Raw genomic sequence first — 25512 nt, 5'->3', positions numbered from 1 at the left:
AGAGTGTTCACACAGATATCGCTCATCGAAGGAGGCTCAAGAGTTCTGAGTGGGTTCTGTTCTGATGACAGAGAGATCCGTGAGAAGTTTACACAACGTCTGCAGTTTAATATGATTCTAAGTGATTCCGGTTTATAAAGAGGCTCTGAGACGACTGACGGAATTCAAACGTTCTGTTTTACTGTAAGTTCACTTTGAGGAGGTTCCATCAAGTTACCAAAGAATCTGACAAAGTTCTGAGCGGTTCTTCCAGGCCAAGTTCGGAGAGGGTGTGATCAAAAATGTTTGGATTCAAGGTTCTCTGTAATTCACACAGATATTCTGATCTGATTCTAGTTCTGATGGTTCTACAGGCGTTCAAAGTAGATCTACAGAGATGCTAAAGGCACCAGAGGGAACCTTAAACGGGTTCTGGAGATCAGAAGAACACAGAACCTGTGGGGTGTGGTTCTAGAGATTTTATGATGTTTTGGATTCTTCTAGTTCTTTTAGTTCTAGTTGGTTCTAAAGGGGAACATAAGTGGTTTGATGGATCCTAAACAATCAGATGTTTGTGTTCTACAGTATTTAACGGGTTCTAAGAAGGAGAATCTTTGGCACTAATAAGATCATTGTTACATGTGTGGTTCTTGGTTTTGTTTGCAAGAGATCCTCTCTCTCTCTCTGATGATGTCACACTGTCTCCCGCCCCCTCTCGCTCCGACATGTGTTCCGTTACTGCGGAGAACGTCGGAGAACCCAGTCACATCTGACTGTAGAGGAAGTGGAGAAGACGCAGAGTTACACACTGAAGCTTTAATCAGCCGTCTGGGATTCTCCCTCCGCTGTTATGACATCATCACTGCAGGGGAACGAGTGTGTGTGTGTGTGTGTGTGTGTGTGTGTGTGAGGTCACCGCTCGCTGAGTTGCCTTATAAAGGCGTTGCAGTGTGTATTATGGAAATTAACTTGTCTGCACCGGTGGCTTCTTTAAATAACTCGACCTGTGAGTCATGAACCTGTCGGAGCGCCTGCAGCCCCATGATGCACTCTGTTTTTAAAAGTCGCCTGCGGGGATGAAAAACACATCCAGAAAACACTGAGAACGTCTGGAAAAGTACAAGAGGGCGCTGCTCGGGTCAGAGGAACCTCTTCACCCCGCCAGGTCCATCATTACCAGCCCGCTCAGAACCACACGGCTTCACTAAGAGTCTGAGAGGACGTGAAGACGAGGAGCTTTGTTTTAACTTCGCTGACCTAAAGCTGACAGAAAGTCACTTTGATAAAACTACCTGCAAACAATCATCTAAAGACGATGTTCACGTCCGCATGGACACACCTGCCTCCCTCACCCTGAACAGGTGGCTCACCTCAACACCTGCCGTCCAGACTGTAAACAAAATAATGCTAATAATAATCAAATAGTGAGAGGAGACATGAATGAGTCCAGTGTGACACCTGAGTCTGGATCCTACCTGCAGCAGGAAGTCCGCCTGCCACAGGTGAGCTGGACGCCGTGATGTCACGTCAAGTCTGAGTGACAGACAGGTGAGCTGACAGACAGGTGAGCTGACAGACAGGTGAGTGACAGACAGGTGAGCTGACAGACAGGTGAGCTGACAGACAGGTGAGCTCACAGACAGGTGAGCTCACAGACAGGTGAGCTGACAGACAGGTGAGCTGACAGACAGGTGAGCTCACAGACAGGTGAGCTCACAGACAGGTGAGCTCACAGACAGGTGAGGTGACAGACAGGTGAGTGACAGTGAGGGAGCTGCAGGTCGTCTCACAGCTGAATGCAGACTGAACTGCTCCATCTAGTGGACGTGAGCTGTAACCTCAGAGCAGCTTCTCTCTTCTTCTTCTTCTTCTTCTGTCATTCTTTTCTTCCCTCCATTGTTCTCAGATTCTTCTCTGTTGTTTCCTCTTCTTCTTCCTGTCTGCTCCTCTTCTTCACTCTGTATCCATCTGCTTTACTTACATCACATCATCACCTTCCTCCTTCCTTCAATCATTCCCTACTCAGAGGTACTACATCTACATTTACGTATTTGTCTTCTTCCTTTTCCTTTTCCTCATCTTCTTCCTTTTCCTCAAATTGTTCCTTTTCCTCTTCCTCTTCTTCCTCTTCTTCTTCCTTTTCTCTTCCTATTCTTCCTTTTCTCTTCCTCTTCTTCCTTTTTGTCTTCTTCTTCTTTGTCTACTTCTTTGTCTTCTTCTCGCTTTTCCTTTTCCTCTTCCTCTTCTTCCTTTTTGTCTTCTTCTTCTTTGTCTACTTCTTTGTCTTCTTCTCGCTTTTCCTTTTCCTCTTCCTCTTCCTCTTCTTCCTTTTCTTCCCCTTCCTTTTCCTCTTTTTCTTCTTCCTTTTCCTCTTCTTCCTTTTCTCTTCTTCTTCCTCTTCTTCTTCCTTTTCCTCTTCCTATTCTTCCTTTTTCTCTTCCTCTTCTTCCTTTTCGCCTTCTTCTTGCTTTTCCTCTTCCTCTTCTTCCTTTTCTTCCCCTTCCTTTTCCTCTTTTTCTTCTTCCTTTTCCTCTTCTTCCTTTTCTCTTCTTCTTCCTCTTCTTCTTCCTTTTCCTCTTCCTATTCTTCCTCTTTCTCTTCCTCTTCTTCCTTTTCGCCTTCTTCTTCCGTTTCCTCTTCCTCTTCTTCTTCCTCTTCCTCTTCCTCTTTTTCCTTTTCTCTTCTTCTTCTTTAACTTTTTCCTTGTCCTCTTAATCTTTTTCCTTTTCTCTTCTTCTTCTTTGTCTTGTGCTTCTTCTTCTTCTTCCTCTTCTTCCTTTTCTCTTCTTCTTTTTTGTCTTCTTCTTTGTCTTCATCCTCTTCTTCCTATTGTGCTTCTCCTTCTTCTTCTCTTCCTCTTTGTCTGCTTCCTCCTCTATCTCTCTGCAGCTGCGTAGTTGTGTATCTGAATCAGAATTCCTTTATTAGTTCTGCAGACAGTGACCCGTGTGCGTCCCAGCAGACAAAGACAGTTCAATAATTAATAGTAATAGTAAAAAATAAACAATATATTAAAAAGATAAGAAGAAGAGAAAGAGCAGAAATACAAATATAATCATATAAACATGATATGTACAAATATAAACAGTGTGTTGTTATTAATAATAATAAACATGTGTGTGTGTTATCACAGCACGTTCAGCAGCAGCTTCATTGAGCTGGTTCTCACTGACCAATCAGACGAGGAGGCGGTGATGATGTCACTCCGGTGGGTGAGGTCAGAGGTCACAGAGCAGTGGAGGTGCTAACCCTCGTCCGGCTCACCTTCCTTCTTTCGTCTTCACTTCCTGGAGAAGCTAACAGTGATGCTAGCCTGTCGGTGAAGCTAACAGTGATGCTAGCCTGTCGGAGCCTGTCGGTGAAGCTAACAGTGATGCTAGCCTGTCGGTGGAGCTAACAGTGATGCTAGCCTGTCGGTGGAGCTAACAGTGATGCTAGCCTATCGGAGAAGCTAACAGTGATGCTAGCCTGTCGGAGAAGCTAACAGTGATGCTAGCCTGTCGGTGAAGCTAACAGTGATGCTAGCCTGTCGGTGAAGCTAACAGTGATGCTAGCCTGTCAGTGGAGCTAACAGTGATGCTAGCCTGTCGGTGAAGCTAACAGTGATGCTAGCCTGTCGGTGAAGCTAACAGTGATGCTAGCCTGTCGGAGAAGCTAACACTGAGGTCGGAGGACGTCTGCAGCACTTTGTAGAGCTAGCTGCTAACAGCGACGCGGTCGCTGTTAGCAGCTAGCTCTACAAAGTGCTGCAGACGTCCTCCGGTTGTGGTGACGTGTTGTGAACTCGTGTCGGTCCACAGAAACTTTCTGGATCCAGCTGAAGGAACACTGATGATCTCCATCCTCACCTCGTGGAGAGGACACTCTGCTCGGCTCCACACACCCACTTTATCATTAATGCAGGTGAAAGAGTATTTTTAACCTCCAAAATCTATCAGTGCTTCCAGTACATGAGGCCGCGTCCTCCGGAGCTGCAGCTTCTGCCTTTTTAAGGGCATGAAATGTTGAAAAGACATGAAAATGTTAAGATGTTTCTCAGTTGATGCACGAGTATCCCTGTTTATACGAGCGCTATCTTATTCACTTCTCAGTAAGCTTTTGTAATTTACTGTGACGTGGGAGTCGTCTGTGGACAGTCGGTGACTAACTCAGCGTCAACGCTGTGTTTATTGGAGAAAAAAAGTTGAATTAAAGGGAATCAGGAATCTTTCCCTCTCGGGAATTTACACAATTTCTATGTTTCCCAACTAATGCTTGTGTATTTATTTTACCATCTGTCTCTGTCTCCTGTTTGCGGTTCTGTTTACAGTCAGTTCCATTTAGGAAGTGCAGTAAAACACTTGCTCCCAATATAAACTTCACAATACAAGTCATAACACTGCACACTGAAATATATATGAGGGTATGAACCACATCTAAATAAATCAAAATGAAAACCTTGTTGGTATGTTGAGAGTGGAAACACTGCACATCAACAAGTCACCAACATTACGTATTAAAGTCTGCACTGTTTTAATGAAGTGCCCGAGGATAAAAGTGGGTTTTAAGATATTAATAACGATGTAAACACATCATCACCATCAGCTCGGATGAATGTTTTAACTCGTGACGTCTTCGGAAAACAAAGGTTGTCGAGCTGCTTCAGATAGAAGCTGAACCACAGAAGTCTCAGATGTAAAGCAGCGACTTAAATAAAGACTGTTTCTCAAATTAAATCCAAAAGATTACAACACCAGTCGCTGTTAAAAGACGTGATAAAACATCTGTCAGGCGCTCTTCAACTCGTCTGCTAACGAGACGCCAGTTTGTGAGTTTTCTCCTGATACTTTCAGGATCAGACGGTCGGTTTGCAGTACAGACAGTTCCAACACTGTTCATTTCATCAACAAACCTTTTTCACGGACGAAAACTAAATGAAAACTACATAAAAAGTCAGATATGATGACGAAATATAACTGACACTTTAGTCAACAAATAAAACGAGATGAAAGTGTTAAGGGAGGGACGAATGGAGAAGAGATCCAATCAGAGCGGATCTTTACGCAGTGCACTTGGTCCGAGGGCAACGGCATGTCCCACGAACAGAAGAAATGTTGGAGCTAGGTCCAGGACGAAAACGAAGAATTGAGATCCAGGCAAAGAATTACAGACGACTCATCCAGAGAGAGAGAGAGAACTCACTAAGAATAGACTAAGACTCAAAGAATTCAGATGACTAAATATGACTAAAACTAAATGGTGTGTTGTTCGAAAGACTAAGACTAAATCAGAATTTGCTGCCAAAATGATCAGTGTTCCAACACTGAGAGGTTGGTCAGTGAAACTTATCTCAGTAATGATAAATATACTGTAAACACCGTACACATGATGCCAGAATGCAGCGTCACACATGTTTTCATTCTGATGCTCAGCGGAGTGTGAAGAGCTGCAGAGATTGTTTTAAAAACGTTCCGGATATTCCAGAGTTGCTCAAGACTCCTCAGGGTAATTCCAGACTTTTCAATATATTCACAGCTTCAGCGTCTCAGCCGTTGTGTGGCGTTGTGTGGTGTTGTGTGGCGTTGTGTGGCGTTGTGTGGCATTGTGTGGTGTTGTGTTGTGCATCAGAAGAACCTGAGCAGCTGGTTGTGATGACCTGTTGTGTTACACCTGGTGTGTGCGTAACTTCTGTCCACTAATGACTGGCAGGAGAGTCTCGTGGACATTCAGCCTCGCAGACTTGAAAACTATAATTTGAGGTTTAAACACGACATCAGAGTGTCAGAGATCCGTCCCTGGATCTGGATCCTATAAATCCCTCTGACTCACTCATCTCTCAGCTCGTCTCAGAACATTTCAGTGGGCCCGGGCAGTTTCTCTGCTGCTCGTGAGCTCAGTTTGTACGACAGCAGCGGTCAAGTCAAAGGTCCTGGTTTTCCCAGTGCAGCCTCGGTGCCGTCCCAGTCTGAACGCCCACCTCGGCGGTTTGGCCGGACCGCCAGAAAGCTCCACGCCCACCATGACTCTGCAGGACGGCTGATACTTGTAGTGAGCCTCTGCTTTGTCACCTCTCTTCATCATCATAATCATCATTATCAGCGTCGTGTGCATGAGCGCGTTCGTCCACTCAGCACTGACGCAGTTCTCAGAAACAGCACTTGTTGGTGAAGAGGGAGAAGTGTTGAGAAACCTCCTGACCACAGCGTATATTTAGGCCAAACCGCCGTATGCGATCTGTCCAAACATGACAGGGAACAGGGGGAATTATGTGAGAACAGGGAGGGTGGAGAAGGGAAAGACAAACTGTAGTTAGGAAACCATGAGGAGAATGATGTGGTTTCACAGCTGGGCACTCAGACTGTGAGAACGGCAAGTCTGCTGCCGAGAATCAAAAGTCACAGGTCGGATCCAAACGTCCAGATCGTGTTCTGTCAAACACGCCACCGTCAGCCGGTCTACAACTTCTACTGTCTCTGTGGAGGCTCTCATGTTCATCTCACAGGAAGTGACACAAAACAACCAGGAGATGCAAAAACACCAGAGAGACACACAACCTGCACAAAGTTACACAAAGTAACACAAAACCACTCAGAGCAACAACCAGACAAAACACACCCAACAACCACAAAGTGAAACTGGACATGAACCAGCAGAAGTAACACATCTGGAGATGGAACACATGGTAATATATCGTTTTACAGGTGTGTGGGGTCCTTACAGGTGTGAGGGGTCCTTACAGGTGTGTGAAGTAGTTACAGGTGTGAGGGGTCCTTACACATTTGTGGGGTCCTTACAGGTGTGAGGGGTCCTTACACGTGTGTGGGGTCCTTACAGGTGTGAGGGGTCCTTACAGGTGTGAGGGGTCCTTACACGTGTGTGGGGTCCTTACAGGTGTGAGGGGTCCTTACACGTGTGAGGGGTCCTTACACATGTGTGGGGTCCTTACAGGTGTGAGGGGTCCTTACACGTGTGAGGGGTCCTTACAGGTGTGAGGGGTCCTTACACGTGTGAGGGGTCCTTACAGGTGTGAGGGGTCCTTACAGGTGTGTGGGGTCCTTACAGGTGTGAGGGGTCCTTACAGGTGTGTGGGGTCCTTACAGGTGTGTGGGGTCCTTACAGGTGTGAGGGGTCCTTACAGGCGTGAGGGGTCCTTACAGGTGTGTGAAGTAGTTACAGGTGTGTGGGGTCCTTACAGGCATGTGGGGTCCTTACAGGTGTGTGAAGTAGTTACAGGTGTGTGGGGTCCTTTCAGGTGTGTGGGGTCCTTACAGGCGTGAAGGGTCCTTACAGGCGTGAAGGGACCTTACAGGTATGTGAAGTAGTTACAGGTGTGTGGGGTCCTTAAAGGTCGGTGAAGTAGATACAGGTGTGAGGGGTCCTTACAGGTGTGAGGGGTCCTTACAGGTATGTGAAGTAGTTACAGGTGTGCGGGGTCCTTACAGGTCAGTGAAGTAGATACAGGTGTGTGGGGTCCTTACAGGTCAGTGAAGTAGATACAGGTGTGAGGGGTCCTTACAGGTCAGTGAAGTAGATACAGGTATGTGGGGTCCTTACAGGTCGGTGAAGTAGATACAGGTGTGTGGAGTTCTTACAGGTGTGAGAAGTCTTTACAGGTGTGTGGGGTTCTTACAGGTGTGTGGGGTCCTTACAGGTGTGAGGGGTTCTTACAGGTGTGAGGGGTTCTTACAGGCGTGAGGGGTCCTTACATGTCTGTGTCTGTACAGGTTATCTCATGTGTGGTGTTTGATGAGTGAGCATCATCACTTCCCAGAGATCTGAGTACTATAGATGTATAGATATACATCTGTAGATCTGTAGATCTACAGATCTGTAGATCTGTAGATCTACAGATCTGTAGATCTGTATATCTGTAGATCTATAGATCTATACCTCTAGAACCTTTCTCTTCTGGACGTTTGTCAAACAGATACAAACTTTTAAACTTCATCAGTTTTCTGACCTGAAACATCCTCTCAGATCAGACAGGAAGTGAAGCAGTGACGCACAACAGGTTTCCCTCATCATCATCATCATCATCATCACTGCTGCTTCTTCTTCTCTTGGTTTCATCACACACACACACACACACACACACACACACACAGGGAGCGATGACTCACTGCAGGTATGGTCCACCTGTCTCTGTGATCTCGGCTGGCATCGATCGCCCGTCTTCACCTGTCAGCTCGTCACATCTGCTCGTCTTTCTGTTTCTGCTCATTTGTTGAACTTTCCTTCTTCTCTCTCTTTTACTCTCCTATTGTGTCGTTTCTTCTTCTTCTTCACTCTCTCCGTCTCTCCGTCTCCTCTGCGCCTTGTTAGCCCTCCGTCTCCTCCCCCTCTTCCTCTGCGACTCTCTCGCTCTCTTCATTCATCTTTCCTTCCTCCACCTCGTATCCACGCCGACGACGAGCGAGCGCTTCCTCAGATCTCTGTAAGGTTGTGAATCATCGCTCCCCCGAGTGTGTCTGCGTGTTAACGTTTGACTTCTTCTCTCTCTGAAGAGTTTTGAGTGCTTTTACGTAACGCCAACACACACACACACACACACGCACACACACACACACAGTAAGCCCAGGTGTTAGTTGTGTCTATAAGGAGTCGGAGGTTCAGGACTTAAAGGTTCAAAGCTTCATTGCTGATCTCCGGCTCAGAGGGTGATGACGTTCCTCACACACACACACACACACACACACACACACACAGGTGCAGGTGTGTATTGAGCCTCTGTCTCTTTGAAGCCGTCAGATGGAGAAAGTTTAGTCGGCGTCGACTCGCGATCGATTGTCGTCCTTAAAACAAGTTCACCTGAACCTGAGATCTGTGACTTTGTTCGTGTCAGAACTTCAACAAAGAGCCGAAATATTCATAAAAAAAATATTCCTCTCCTTCCCGGCGTAACGATCGGTGCTGGGCAGCAACGTTACGATGATGAGTTCTGTCAGGAAAAAAGCTATTTGAGTTTAACTTCACCCGTAAAAATAACATCCAGTCGTCATCTCGCAAAACAGAGTTGCAGCATTCTGCTGAACACCTGAAGCAGCTGAGACTTGATTTAAACATCAGAAGTCTCCATCAGCTCGTCTGCTGTGATCTCAGTCTGCAGGAGAGAACACATCACTAACTGATCTCAGAACAGATCTGCAGCCTGGACGTGCGGACGAGCTGAAGTGAACTACGTCTCTCTGGCTGCAGGGCCTCTGTTGGACAAACAGACTCCAAAGTTTGTGTCTTCTTAGCTTTCTTGCCAACGTTACCCACCAGTAAGACTGCATACAGTCGTTCAGTTCAGAGCAGCTAACCCGACATCCTTCACACTCTCAAGATACTTGGCAGGTGATTGGACGAACCATCTGTCTCTAATGGGCTAACAACCAATCAGATCAACAGGAGGAGGTCACGTTGTCTTCAGTGTCGTTCTTTACTCTTCTCTCAATGAAATAAACTCGATGCTATACAAGCTACGCTAACCTCTGGCGGAGCCGCCATTGTTGTTGTTTACAAACCAACAGGTGCTGATTGGTTGGACCGCTCCGCTTCAGTTGTTTTCAGTCTGAGGTGCTCACTTCTTACCTGTAGCTTCTTCAAGATAGCTGATGGAGATTAATAATAAGTGATGTGAAAGATTCATTTTGAGTTGAAATCTTTATTAATAAAATAGAAAATAAGCATCAGCTGTAAAAATTCTCTCAGGACTATAAAGTTAAATGTTCCTGACACTTTGAAGCTCCGTCAGCACGGACAGACGCCACCATGACAACGTAACGCCGTTAATGAGCCTCTAAACTCACGCCGGCTCCGCCCACCATGACTCAGCCCTCAGGCGTCGTCCTGCGCTGTGCAGAGGCAGAGAACGAGTACGAGACAACAACCCAGCAGCTGCTTTTGATTTCCAGACGAAGCAGACGAGCTGTTTTCCACTCTCGAGTCAACACAATGTAAAAAAGACACTCCTAACGATGCCAGAGGTTACAAAACATATTGTGAGAAGATCAGAAGAGAACAAAAGTCAACAGAGGATGAAGAAACCAGCGGCGGTCTAAAATAGCCGTGACCCGATCTGACTGCAGGTGTGTGCTGAGTCCAAACATCTGCTCCCAGATCCTAATCCTCCTCATCATCCCGGCTCAGCCCTCTGGGTGGACTCGCATACTTTCTTAAACAGTTTCACTTGCAGATGAAAAGGAAACGTGCCGGCCGAGCCGCTCTGCGAGGCTCTGGAGCGCTGGGAGAGTTCGTTATGTGAAATTAAATCTGTCAGTTCTTTCACAAAGGTTGTCTCGAGCCGTTTGCCCAAAGAAACAGTCCACAACTCTCCTCTGTGCTCGGCTCCTGGCAGCTGGAACACCTGAGGGATCCATGCACGCCGACAACCAGCATGTTACTAAACTGCTTCTCAAACGCAGCTGAGGTGAAGCGACAGAGTCTGTGAGCGACACGCTGAGCCTCGTGTGACCAGCAGCTCGCCATCTTCATCACGCTGGATCATTTGTGCTCCGTCTTTGTCGAGACGTGAATCCATCCGGAGCGGGTTGTAATCAGATTACCTTCCTGTAACTGTCTCCACACAAACATCCCCCGGAAACATCGATCCTGATAATCAATACTCTGCAGCATCGAGACGTCGGCACCAGCCGCGATTTCTTGATCTCACAAAATATGAATGTCTCAAAAAAAATCCTGATATTTAACTTTATTGTTCCGTGTTTAGTTTCACATTCATTTCGTATCAAGATGTTAACAGTGTCTTGTTGTAGCCGCACGTTGTTGTATTTATATTTTAATAAAATATAATGTGCTGTTTAAATTCTTCCCTGTTGGATCCAAAATGGTATCAAATATTAATATTTTTCCGGGTATGTATTGGGGTCTGATGACAACACTGTCCTCCGTTATGACCTCACCTCTGACCTCCTGCGATGGCGGCTCGTCCTTCCTTCGTGGACCTTGATGTGATCCTGATCACGCCGTGGACGAGACCCGCTCCACCTTCCACCTCACCTTCCTGTCAAAACAATCGGACTCAGTTGATGTCTTGATTTCACTTCAGATAACTTCTGATCCCAGGAACTGAAGCCTGACTGTCAGGTTTAAAGTTTGATGAGTAACTAACTGAATAACCTCTCGTCCTCCTCACGCTGCCTCGTTACATCACAGTATATATTATATTGTTTCTTCTCTGTACCAACATCATTCTGTTTCCCTACATGACCTCCGGAGCTTTTCCTCCTGACAACCCTCAGAAGAACTTCACAGTTTTCGCTCCGATAAATAATCTGGATGTTGTTTGTTGGTTCTGGCCGACACTTTGTGTAATAAACACTGAATCCTGGATGTGATGCCAGGAAGAGCTGACGGACTCACAGCGACCTGACTGTGTGTGTGTGTGTGTGTGTGTGTGTGTGCGTGTGTGTGTGTGGTGCATCTTTTCTTTGGCTGGCTGACAGCTGGACCTGACTGTGTGTGTGTGTGTGTGTGTGTGTGTGTGTGTGTGTGTGTGTGTGTGCGTGTGTGTGTGTGGTGCATCTTTTCTTTGGCTGGCTGACAGCTGGACCTGACTGTGTGTGTGTGTGTGTGTGTGTGTTTACATGTGTGTATCTGAGCCCTGAGGCTGTATCATGTGGTGAATCTGCTCTAATGTCAACAGCTGATGTCATCATGTGTCAGTTGGTCTACCTGCTTTGTGGGGACCAGGTAACACAAGCGAGGACGTTTTCACATGTGAACTCAAAATGTAACATGTAGTGTGAAATTAACAACAACAGGACTCATGACATCACTTCAAACGTTCTTATTCACATGTGGACTAAAGTTTAAATGTAAAAAATAAAATAATGTCACGTGAAATTTAATCTTTAATCTCTAATTACATGAACACAGGACGTGTCTTTGTGAACTAAACTATTTTATATTTACACACATGGAAACAAAAAACGGCAGAATCTCGTTAAATGTGTTTATTTACGTGTATTTAACATTTGAACGCATTTTCACATGTGAACTCATTTCATTAACATAAAATAATGTCACTCACTTCACCATGAGGATCACAGACGATCTCTAACTTTGGGTTTGTCAAGTTCTGACTTTCAGCTCGTCAACTCTGACTGATGAAAAGTTAATTACTTTAAATACAAAAGTGAAAACGATACGTGTGTGTGTTCGTGTGTGTGTTCGTGTGTGTGTTCGTGTGTGTGTGTGCAGACGAACCTTTGTGTCCATGTGTTATTGTCTCTGTGTGCAGACAGACAGACAGACAGACAGACAGACAGACAGGTTGTTTGTGGAACCTGAGTCCACATCGTCGCCTCTAATTGTTGCTTTGCACAAACAGTCTTTGTTGGAAAATCCACAGTTTGGTTTTTCTGTTTAATTTATCGTCCTATTTATACATCAGACTGTGATTGGAGAGCAAACATCCAGACGCTAAGAAAATATATATTCTACTGCAAAACAACTCCAACTCCTGACACACACACACACACACACACACACTCGATGTTGTCTTCTAAGCGTTCTGTTTAATGACGGCACGCGCTGAATTATTCATCCACAGATGTAATTTGAGAAGCGTTTGCGTAATATTATGTATTTTTGATGACTTTATCTCACACCCAGGCTTCGTCTCTCTCGTGGTGACTTTATATAACACAAATGAAACACTTTGCAATCATGACAAATCTGAATAAATACAGAGCGACTAAATAAACCTCGCATAAATATTAATGACGACGCTGTTTGGAGACAATCACAAATCAAGAGAAGGAATAATTGCAGCAGTCGCAGTGACTTTTTGTTGTGTTTCTGTCTGACAGCGGGATGAGATGATGATTACATTACTGAATATACATCTACAGCCAGCAGGAGGTTTGTCTCAGCGGGTCATGTACCCTGCAGACGGGCCGGGAGCTGGTTCTGCTGGTGATGTTGTAGATGCATACAAAAACAGTGACGGGCTCAGAATACTGGGTCGTGAGGTCGCCCCGGTCTTTACACAACAGTCAAGCTAATCGCCTTCTACAAGCCGTGATTTTCAGCGGAGGGTGAAGGAGTCGGGTCAGTCCTCAGGGTAAAATGGAGCGTGAGACTCTACTGGGCGGTTCTGGTGAGGAGGGCGATGAGTCCAAAGGCAGAGCTTTTGATTTTGCCAGCAGAACTACGTTTCAGTCTCATTTAGTCATCCGTCCGTCACCCCACTGTAGTTAAAGTATACTGGTGTAGTCTGACTCATCGATCCTTTATCCGTCACAGTCCAACACCTGGACCCTAGTTCTGAAACTAAAAGAACTGAGAGGGTCAGTTCACTAGATGCAGGTGAACAGAACTAATCAGGTCCATCTCAGTGAGTCAGATCTAACAATCAGCTGCTGGTCATGAGCTCCGAGTGTCTGGACTCAGAAAACAGAATCAAACGTTCCCTCCTGCTGTTTCCCTGTGGAGCAGATCTGTAAACACTGATCTCAGATCTGTTTCTGACTGATCTCAGATCTGTTTCTGACTGATCTCAGGTCTGTTAACACTGATCTCAGATCTGTTTCTGACTGATCTCAGATCTGTTTCTGACTGATCTCAGGTCTGTAAACACTGATCTCAGATCTGTTTCTGACTGATCTCAGGTCTGTTAACACTGATCTCAGATCTGTTTCTGACTGATCTCAGATCTGTCTCTGACTGATCTCAGATCTGTTTCTGACTGATCTCAGATCTGTTTCTGACTGATCTCAGGTCTGTTAACACTGATCTCAGGTCTGTTTCTGACTGATCTCAGATCTGTTTCTGACTGATCTCAGATCTGTTTCTGACTGATCTCAGGTCTGTTAACACTGATCTCAGGTCTGTTTCTGACTGATCTCAGGTCTGTTTCTGACTGATCTCAGATCTGTTTCTGACTGATCTCAGGTCTGTTAACACTGATCTCAGGTCTGTTTCTGACTGATCTCAGATCTGTTTCTGACTGATCTCAGGTCTGTTAACACTGATCTCAGGTCTGTTTCTGACTGATCTCAGATCTGTTTCTGACTGATCTCAGATCTGTTTCTGACTGATCTCAGATCTGTAAACACTGATCTCAGATCTGTTTCTGACTGATCTCAGGTCTGTAAACACTGATCTCAGATCTGTTTCTGACTGATCTCAGGTCTGTTTGTGACTGATCTCAGGTCTGTTTCTGACTGATCTCAGGTCTGTTTCTGACTGATCTCAGATCTGTTTCTGACTGATCTCAGGTCTGTTAACACTGATCTCAGATCTGCTTCTGACTGATCTCAGATCTGTTTCTGACTGATCTCAGATCTGTTTCTGACTGATCTCAGGTCTGTTAACACTGATCTCAGATCTGCTTCTGACTGATCTCAGATCTGTCTCTGACTGATCTCAGGTCTGTTAACACTGATCTCAGATCTGTTTCTGACTGATCTCAGATCTGTTTCTGACTGATCTCAGGTCTGTTAACACTGATCTCAGGTCTGTTTCTGACTGATCTCAGATCTGTTTCTGACTGATCTCAGGTCTGTTTCTGACTGATCTCAGATCTGTTTCTGACTGATCTCAGATCTGTAAACACTGATCTCAGATCTGTTTCTGACTGATCTCAGGTCTGTAAACACTGATCTCAGATCTGTTTCTGACTGATCTCAGGTCTGTTTGTGACTGATCTCAGGTCTGTCTCTGACTAATCTCGGGTCTGTTCTGACTGATCTCAGGTCTGTCTCTGACTGATCTCAGATCTGTTTCTGACTGATCTCAGGTCTGTCTCTGACTGATCTCGGGTCTGTTCTGACTGATCTCAGGTCTGTCTCTGACTGATCTCAGGTCTGTCTCTGACTGATCTCGGGTCTGTTCTGACTGATCTCAGGTCTGTCTCTGACTGATCTCAGATCTGATTCTGACTGATCTCAGATCTGTTTCTGACTGATCTCAGGTCTGTTAACACTGATCTCAGGTCTGTCTCTGACTGATCTCAGGTCTGTTTCTGACTGTATGTAGATCTGGTGAAGTGTAACTGTACAGGGAGCAGGTTTGCACAGCTTCCTGTCACAGAGCGCCTCTGGGACTCCGTCTTTAAGATGATGAAGGTTCATCAAGGATCCAAGAATGTGTTCAGAATCAGAGAACACATCTCGGCTCATAATCGTCAGCAGGTTCTGATCGTTTTATCACCAGTTTGTTCAAACAAACACGTTCGGTGAGCAACAGAAACAGAAAACACGAGAGCTGTTCAGATTCTGATCAGGAACTTTATCATTTGCTACCATCTCTGACTCGGTAGGAAAATCTGATTGTTGCTGTCATTAAAACCCCCTCTCACACACACACACACACACACACACACACACACACACACACTCTCTAATGCCTCAGTGTCAGTAAAAGTGTGATCACCAGTGTAGCGGCTGTGAGTGCGAGTGTGTTCTGTTTGATCCGTATGGAGTCATCAAAGAACTGGATTAAAGCAGCGACCTTGTTGTGGTCAGAGGGAGGGCTGACACACACACACACACACACACACACACACACACACACACAGCCAGGCACTGAGAACAGGATGTATGAAGCGACAGAAAGCAGAGCGGAGTGACGACACAGACGGACGTCTTCAGACGGCAGTAAAAAGAAACTGGAGATGATGTGTAAGTTCTGGTCGGACCTGAGCGGGTCTCTGTGGAGAGTCGAGCTGTGTGTCCATGTAATCCATCCTCTGTGAGAGCTCGCAGCAGCATGTGCAGGAGGTTCAGTTCATCTGCAGAGTCCTGAGCACAAGACATTACACACAGAATCACACACAGCTACACGTCTCAGTTATACAGGAAACAGTTATTATACATTATAAATAGAAACAGTTACTGGTGAAACTGATGTTGCTAACACCGTACGTCTACGTGTTTCTGGGCTGCCCTGCTAACTGATGGTTCTGCATGAATACATGAAGTTTGACAGACTAGCTGTTATACTGCTAACATCTGCAGTGTGTTCTGAACCCTCCAGAGGACGAACTCCTGTCACTGCACAGAGACGTGATGAGCTCCTGACTTCACGTTCAAGTATCAAAAGTTATTGTCTGGTAATAAATGTACATAAAACTGCATTATGTTGACGATACTGGAATGTTGAGTTGGTGTCCAGTTAACATGCAAACATGAGACTCAACAGTCACACTTTGTTTTTCCAGACTCGCGGCCGATCGTTGTCTCGACCCACAGCAGTATTCTGATTCTAGGAAACGGTGTTTGATTGACAATATTTGTCTCCAGAATGTCGTGAAGTGTAAAGTACAAATACCTCAACACTGTACTTGAGTAAAAGTACTGTAACACAAACATACAGTAGGTCAGGATGTGTTCAGCTAGCTTAGCTTAGCACAACGACAGGAAGCAGCCAGGAACCACACGTTGAAAGTAAAATCCTCCTGATTTCTCCTCATGTACTCCACGTGCATTTTACTTTCTCTGTGTGTGTGTGTGCATGTGTGTGTGCATGTGTGTGTGTGTGTGTGTGTGTGTGTGGGTGTGTGTGTGTGTGCGTGTGTGTGTGTGTGTGTGTAGGTGTGAGTGTGTGTGAGTTTGTATCAGCTGTGTGTTTGATGAATAACCGCCCTGACAGCACTACCAGCCAGGCGCCTTTGAAGCGCTCTGATCACAGATTGAATGGTTTAACACAGATGGTGAGAACACACACACGAGGTCATGAGGTCACACACACACACACACACACACACACACACACACACACACACACCTGGACTTACATCAGTCTGCGACCACAACAAGGTGTCGGCTGCAGTCACTTTCTTTAATGACTCAGCAGAGATCAAACACACATTTCCCACAACATCACACACACACATACACACACACACACACCTGATCTGAGCTTTGATGACTCGACACACATCAGACACGCAACTGCGCTGAGAGTGGTGACATCACTTCCTGTCTGGCCTCAGTTCCAGCTCCTGTAGCTCAACACGATCCATGACTGCGGGTCTCAGACCCCCTGCAGGTCCCTGCTGCTGATGTCATCACGTAGGAGGGCCACTACACAACAACTCACAATACTTCAGAAAACACAGTTTTTATTTCCGACCACAGACGTCTGCTGTGATGTGTTTCCTGAGAACGTGACAAACACTGTGTGGAGCTCATCAGAACTGAATGGTCCTGTTTCTCGCTCTGCTAACCTCTGTCATCCAGGTTCTGTTCATCCAGATAACCTCTACAGATGAACACCTGATACTGGGTTTGAAATGAACGGCAGTAAACTTGAGCTTCTGTGCTTCGATTCATTTAGAATATTTATCAGAAGCTTTTGTCCAAAGTGACTGAGAGTAATTGATACATTCACACACTGATGGTGGCGGCTGCCATGCAAGACCAGCACACCAGGAGCAGTTCTGGGGTTCAGTATTCTGCCCAGGAACACTTCGACAGGCAGACCAGGGGATTCCAACCAGCAACCTTCTAATAACAAGACACTGACTCGACCTCTGAGCCACAGCTGCTCCAACACTGTGGAGCAACGTTAGCTTCTAGTAGTAGATCAGTAATCTATTACTCTACACAGACAGTAACAGGAAAATAAGTTACTACTCTCAGATGAAAGTAACTCATTACTTTATAGTCACACACACACACACACACACGCACACACAGATCCAGACGAACAGTCACTCTGACAGTCAGGACTGTGGGAGATGAAAGGATGACGTCATCATTTAGGAGGACATTTCCATGTTAATGACGACCATAAAAGGAGTTACCACACATCCAGGAGGAAGTGTGTGCGTGTGAGTGACAGAGTGTGTGTGTGTGTGTGTGTGTGTGTGTGTGTGTGTGTCAGGGCTGCCCCAGTGAGTGTGTTTTCTTTCCAACACCTGTAAAATCCTCCAGCAGTGATTAGTCAGCACTGAACGCCCAGCGAGCTGTTTTCCATGGCTCAGTGTGTGTGTGTGTGTGTGTGGCAGCAGTGGTTGCCACACACACACACACACACACACACACACACACAGTGGCAGACCTACAGGAGATGATTCAGCAGATACTCCTGTTTGAGGTGGGCTGCTTCACCACAACACACACACACACACACACACACACACACTCATTACTAATGCAGTAACATATTCAAATAAACGTCACACACCTACACATGAAAACACACCTCTACACACACACACACACACACACACACACACACACACACACACAGCAGCAGGTTGCCAGTTTGAATCCCGGTGCATGCAGCTGATCTTCACCTGGACTCGGCCCACAGCCAGGCTTTCCAAAACCTGCGTCATGAGAACTCCATGCTGATCGTGTGGAGCGGCTTCATGTGGCGACCCGACACAGATACAAGACAAAGTACAACAGAACACGAAAGGTTCCTGTTCCACTGAAGCCTCCAGGACCGCTTCAGCCACTAGAACCATGTAAAGAACGAGATGGGGCTGTATTCATTAGAACCACAGGACATCCAGAACCCCTTCAACGACCACTGCAAACACCATCTCCTCACAGGCCGCTCCAACACCTTCAACAGCTCCTTCACTAGAACCTTACAGGATATCAAGAACTTCCTCAGTCACCATTAGAACCACCGAAATGTAAAAGAGAACGACTAGAAGAACCTCAGAGGACCCTGGAACTACATCTGAGACTACTACACCATTAGAACCACCTGTTGGTCCATTAGAACCAGCTAAAGACAACGGGCTTTCCAAATCAGTACCAGTGCTCTGTAATGAACCCATAGAACATCCCCACTGAGAACTAAAACTTCTGAACACACCACAAGAACCACCAGAACCTCCTCAATGACCAGTAGAACCACCAAAATAATTTATGTCCAAAACAAACACAAAGCCGTACAGTCGGCTGCATGGTTTCTGTACTCTTATTGGTCGTGTGCACAAACAATTATTCTGACCCGTTTTCCAGGAACCACCGACCACTTTCCAGCTGTCAGCTGAAGCTGGAGGACCGGTTCTGTGCTGAGTGGAGCTGGACGGTTCAGCTGTGATCCTGCAGAGACCCAAACCACAACACAGAGAGGGAGAGCGTGAGCAGGGAGCTAATGAGTCTAATCAAACATTCAAAACCAGAACCCACACAATCAGGACATGTTTCCAAAACCACACACACACACACACACACACACTCACACACACACACACACACACACACACACACACACTAACACACTCACACACACACACACACTCACACACACACACACACCACACACACTCACACACACACACTCACACACACACACACACACACACACACACCACACATACACACACACACACACACACACTCACACACACACACTCACACACACTCACACACACACACTCACACACACACACACACACACACACACACACATACACACACACCACTCACACACACACACACTCAGACACACACACTCACACTCACCCTGAGCCGCAGGAACATCAGGGAGAGTTTAACCGCGGCGTTGTATATTCATCGCTGCCTCGTGGGAACTCGCTGCAGGTAACAGAAACAGCCTCAGAGTTTCCAGCTCGCCAGAGTCGCCTTGTGTTCTCCCATAATGCACCACAGCTTCTCACTACTACTGGACACTTGGTTTTAGAGAGAGCTGCTGCCGACAGTGTTTGATTGTAACTATATGATGATGTTGGTTTGTCGCAAAAACAACAAATGGTAGAATTCAGTAAAGTAAGGACACACTGAGCAACATTAATAAAATGAACACGACGTTGTTTGTTGTCTGAATATTTGAGTTTTCAGAGATCCAACATGTTCACAGACACAAACTGAGTCCAGCTGTTCCAGGTGCTCAGACACGCTCCTGAGAAGGAGGATCAGATGTGAGCTGGATCTGGTCCAGACGGAGCTGCTGGATCCAGCTCGGTTCTGAAGGTCCGCAGGCTGATAACGGCCTGGTTGAGCTCTGGTTCTGTGGTGGTGGAACATCAGCATTAATGCATCAGAAGACACTCGGCTGTGATTGCACGGGTGAAATCATTTACACCACGGCGCCGCAGATCCAAACTGACTCTGCAGAGCGGTTGTGTTGGTGCTGCTCGGCTCTCTGTGGATGTGTTGAAGTGTGGACCCGGCTGCTCTGTCGACGGCCCGCGGACGAGTGAAGGTTAAAGGAGAGCGAGCGGCTGAATGCGGCGGGAGGTTCTGCGGACGCGGAGCGCAGCAGGGATTTCCAGGGATATGAGCACATTTTCTGCTTCATAACTGCGAGCGCTGCCGCAGCGGAAACGGCCGAATTGGATTTAAAACCTCAAACATTTTATGAGTCCACAAAGTCGCTCTCCATTTCACGCTCGGTGGAGGAGCTCAAAGTTTCTGTGTTTGCATGACGTCACGGGTTAGAGAGCGAGGAGCCCACTGAGCTCTCATCAGCACAGGAACCACACATGGCTGCTTTTAACTGGGCCCAGTGTCGGTGCTGCTGTTCAGGTTGAGCTTGTAATTAAATGTTTCCATGTTGGTAAGCTCTTTTGCTGTATATGAGGTCTAATAAAACACTGAAACACATCCAGCCAGAGGTTAGACAAGCAGCTTTTTACAGCAGCGTCTGCGGAACGTCTGAACACGAGGATAAAAATAAGAAACTCTCCGCACGTAAAAACCCAACGAGACGACACATTTCATCTGAAAAGCAGCAGAGCTTCCACACACGGGCCCTGTGAGGAGGACTCACAGGCAGCCCACGGGCCAACGTACTGAAGGTAACAACACAACAGGCTGATCCAGTCACTGTTGGACCAGGACTTTAGGTGCTGATGACGGGTCACAGATCATTAAATGTGAAGACTCCAACCTCTGAGGAGCAGGAACGGTATCAGGAATCTTTATGACAATCTAACAAGTTTATTTTTAGATTTTTTACTGGGTAGAAGTGGAAAACTGACCTGATGGAGATGTGAGAGAAAAAAGATTCATCCTCTGGAGATCATGAATGTCCTCAGCAGGCTTCATGGTCAGTAGCTGTAACGATATCCTCCAAAATCCAGTCTCCGGTCCAGTCTCTGGATCCAGCCCACACATCAAGTCATGAAGCGACAACATATTGTGAACGCCACCTTTTCTGTTTTTAATTAAAAACACACTGAGACGAGTTGAACCATCATGTTTTTTAAACTGTGCAGTGTTTTATCTCCATCAATGCATCTGTGCGTCTCTCCACTGAATCTACCACACTCCGTACGGCAAACGGCGTGCAGACATGGTGCGTTCAAGTGCACATCGTCAACTCAAGAAACTAAACTCCACATACATTTAAATTCTTTCTCATTCTCTTTAGTTGAAATACTCAGACCTACATCAGTGATAACTTTCTTCTTCTTTCACTGCAGCACTAATAAGTAGATGCTAGAATAATAATGTTTCCATCGATTTCTACAGAGACGTGATTCTATAAAAACCTCATCAAGCTGTTGAAGCTCAACCATTTTCCTCTACAACAAGTGATCTGTAACACCTGACCGTAAATAATCTTAAATTGTTCTCGACCAAACTGTTGGACTTCCTGGCGAGTCCACCGGTTCTTAGAGTAAAGCACAGTTTAACTCCATCACTGCTTCCTGACGGTCCATTATCAGTTACAGTACGCTGATAAAAATGGCTGATAAAGATGACATGAAATGAAAAGAGCATTTCTGTCCAGCCGGGTGTCCTCAGTTCATCGTGCTCCTCTTCCTCCCAAAACTCACCAGAAGTGGTCCGGTGGCTTTTACAGCGATGCATAATGTAACTGAGCAGCTCTAAAGGCCTCTCTGCCCCATACAGCTTCATTTAAACATGCTTCCACCGACTCCAGAAGAAGCTGTAATGCATTATGTAGATTAAATGACTTTTATGTGTGTATACCTCATTCCTCAATCAGGCAGAACTGGTCTGAGAGCAGCTGCAGAGCGTTTACAGCAGAGTGCAGGCGACAAGACGGGATGAAGATGCATGTCTTCTCCTTCGACCAGACGACAGCTGCTGAAATCTTCCTAATGTGACACAGAGCGATGAAGAGGAAGGTGAGCAGAACATGTACAGACACCTCAGTTCACCCCGACCCCGACATGACACCGACACACAGAGACTCAAAACATGAAACTTACACAGCTCAGGTACGGTCTCTCTAACTTCAATAGTGTAACTACAAAACAAAGCTTCAGACCAAAACTAATTAAACTTACCAAAAATCATTCAATGCAAAATGACTCCAAAGTGTCTACGTAGACATGATAATGACTCCCAGGTGTCTACGCAGAAACAGTAATGACTCTCAGGTGTCCACATAGACATGATAATGACTCTCAGGTGTCTACGCAGAAACAGTAATGACTCTCAGGTGTCCACATAGACATGATAATGACTCCCAGGTGTCTACGCAGAAACGGTAATGACTCTCAGGTGTCCACATAGACATGATAATGACTCTCAGGTGTCTACGCAGAAACAGTAATGACTCTCAGGTGTCTACGTAGAGATGATAATGACTCTCAGGTGTCTACGTAGAGATGATAATGACTCTCAGGTGTCTACGTAGAGATGATAATGACTCTCAGGTGTCTACGTAGAGATGATAATGACTCTCAGGTGTCTACGTAGACATGATAATGACTCCCAGGTGTCCACGCAGAAACAGTAATGACTCTCAGGTATCCACATAGACATGATAATGACTCTCAGGTGTCTACGCAGAAACAGTAATGACTCTCAGGTGTCTACGTAGAGATGATAATGACTCTCAGGTGTCTACGTAGAGATGATAATGACTCTCAGGTGTCTACGTAGAGATGATAATGACTCTCAGGTGTCTACGTAGACATGATAATGACTCTCAGGTGTCTACGTAGAGATTATAATGACTCTCATGTGTCTACGTAGAGATGATAATGACTCTCAGGTGTCTACGTAGAGATGATAATGACTCTCAGGTGTCTACGTAGACATGATAATGACTCCCAGGTGTCCACGTAGACATGATAATGACTCTCAGGTGTCTACGTAGAGATGATAATGACTCTCAGGTGTCTACGCAGAAACAGTAATGACTCTCAGGTGTCTACGCAGAAACAGTAATGACTCTCAGGTGTCTACGTAGACATGATAATGACTCTCAGGTGTCTACGTAGAGATGATAATGACTCTCAGGTGTCTACGTAGAGATGATAATGACTCTCAGGTGTCTACGTAGACATGATAATGACTCCAGGTGTCCACGTAGACATGATAATGACTCTCAGGTGTCTACGTAGAGATGATAATGACTCTCAGGTGTCTACGCAGAAACAGTAATGACTCTCAGGTGTCTACGCAGAAACAGTAATGACTCTCAGGTGTCTACGTAGACATGATAATGACTCTCAGGTGTCTACGTAGAGATAATAGTGACTCCCAGGTGTCTACGTAGACATGATAATGACTCTCAGGTGTCTAAGTAGAGATGATAATGACTCTCAGGTGTCTACGTAGACATGATAATGACTCTCAGGTGTCTACGTAGAGATAATAGTGACTCCCAGGTGTCTACGTAGACATGATAATGACTCTCAGGTGTCTACGTAGAGATTATAATGACTCTCAGGTGTCTACGTAGAGATAATAATGACTCCCAGGTGTCCACGTAGACATGATAATGACTCTCAGGTGTCTACGTAGAGATGATAATGACTCTCAGGTGTCTACGCAGAGATGATAATGACTCTCAGGTGTCTACGCAGAAACAGTAATGACTCTCAGGTGTCTACGCAGAAACAGTAATGACTCTCAGGTGTCTAAGTAGAGATGATAATGACCTTCAGGTGTCTACGTAGAGATGATAATGACCTTCAGGTGTCTAAGTAGAGATTATAATGACTCTCAGGTGTCTAAGTAGAGATGATAATGACTCTCAGGTGTCTACGTAGAGATTATAATGACTCTCAGGTGTCTACGTAGAGATAATAATGACTCTCAGGTGTCCACCTAGACATGATAATGACTCTCAGGTGTCTACGTAGAGATGATAATGACTCAGGTGTCTACGTAGAGATGAAAATGACTCTCAGGTGTCTACGTAGAAACAGTAATGACTCTCAGGTGTCTACGTAGAGATATTTATGACTCCCAAATGTCTACGTAGAGATGATAATCCCTCTCAGGTGCCTACGTAGAGATGATAATGACTCTCAGATGTCTACGTAGAAACAATAATGACTCTAATGTGTCTACGTAGAGATATTTATGACTCCCAAATGTCTACGTAAGGATGATAATGACTGTCAGGTGTCTACGTAGAGATATTTATGACTCCCAAATGTCTACGTAAGGATGATAATGACTGTCAGGTGTCTACGAAGAGATGATAACGACTCTCAGGTGTCTACGTAAGGATGATAATGACTGTCAGGTGTCTACGAAGAGATGATAACGACTCTCAGGTGTCTACGTAAGGATGATAATGACTGTCAGGTGTCTACGAAGAGATGATAACGACTCTCAGGTGTCTACGTAAGGATGATAATGACTGTCAGGTGTCTATGTAGCGATGATAACGACTCTCAGGTGTCTACGTAAGGATGATAATGACTGTCAGGTGTCTATGTAGCGATGATAACGACTCTCAGGTGTCTACGTAAGGATGATAATGACTGTCAGGTGTCTACGCAGAAACAGTAATGACTCTCAGGTGTCTACGCAGAAACAGTAATGACTCTCAGGTGTCTACGCAGAAACAGTAATGACTCTCAGGTGTCTAAGTAGAGATGATATGACCTTCAGGTGTCTACGTAGAGATGATAATGACCTTCAGGTGTCTAAGTAGAGATTATAATGACTCTCAGGTGTCTAAGTAGAGATGATAATGACTCTCAGGTGTCTACGTAGAGATTATAATGACTCTCAGGTGTCTACGTAGAGATAATAATGACTCTCAGGTGTCCACCTAGACATGATAATGACTCTGAGGTGTCTACGTAGAGATGATAATGACTCAGGTGTCTACGTAGAGATGAAAATGACTCTCAGGTGTCTTCGTAGAAACAGTAATGACTCTCAGGTGTCTACGTAGAAATATTTATGACTCCCAAATGTCTACGTAGAGATGATAATCCCTCTCAGGTGCCTACGTAGAGATGATAATGACTCTCAGATGTCTACGTAGAAACAATAATGACTCTAATGTGTCTACGTAGAGACATTTATGACTCCCAAATGTCTACGTAAGGATGATAATGACTGTCAGGTGTCTACGTAGAGACATTTATGACTCCCAAATGTCTACGTAAGGATGATAATGACTGTCAGGTGTCTACGAAGAGATGATAACGACTCTCAGGTGTCTACGTAAGGATGATAATGACTGTCAGGTGTCTATGCAGCGATGATAACGACTCTCAGGTGTCTACGTAAGGATGATAATGACTGTCAGGTGTCTATGTAGCGATGATAACGACTCTCAGGTGTCTACGTAAGGATGATAATGACTGTCAGGTGTCTATGTAGCGATGATAACGACTCTCAGGTGTCTACGTAAGGATGATAATGACTGTCAGGTGTCTACGAAGAGATG

General features: G+C 45.5%; 1 protein-coding gene across 1 annotated transcript in view; it reads right to left on the bottom strand.

Annotated features, from left to right (window-relative positions):
* LOC115569842 (inhibin beta A chain-like) overlaps positions 1-18939 on the bottom strand; it is a 21907-nt gene extending 2968 nt beyond the window's left edge. The window contains exons 1-3 of the mRNA XM_030398006.1: positions 18880-18939; positions 15605-15707; positions 10863-10963 (exon numbers count right to left, since the gene is read on the bottom strand). The gene's annotated coding sequence lies outside the window, so the exon portion shown is untranslated. The remainder of the gene's footprint in view (positions 1-10862; positions 10964-15604; positions 15708-18879) is intronic.
* Positions 18940-25512: the final 6573 nt, after the last annotated feature.

Source organism: Sparus aurata, chromosome 19, assembly GCF_900880675.1.
Source record: "Sparus aurata chromosome 19, fSpaAur1.1, whole genome shotgun sequence".
NCBI lineage: Eukaryota > Metazoa > Chordata > Actinopteri > Spariformes > Sparidae > Sparus > Sparus aurata.
The sequence above is the reverse complement of the archived record's forward strand: the minus strand, read 5'-3'. Positions and strand labels throughout refer to the sequence as shown.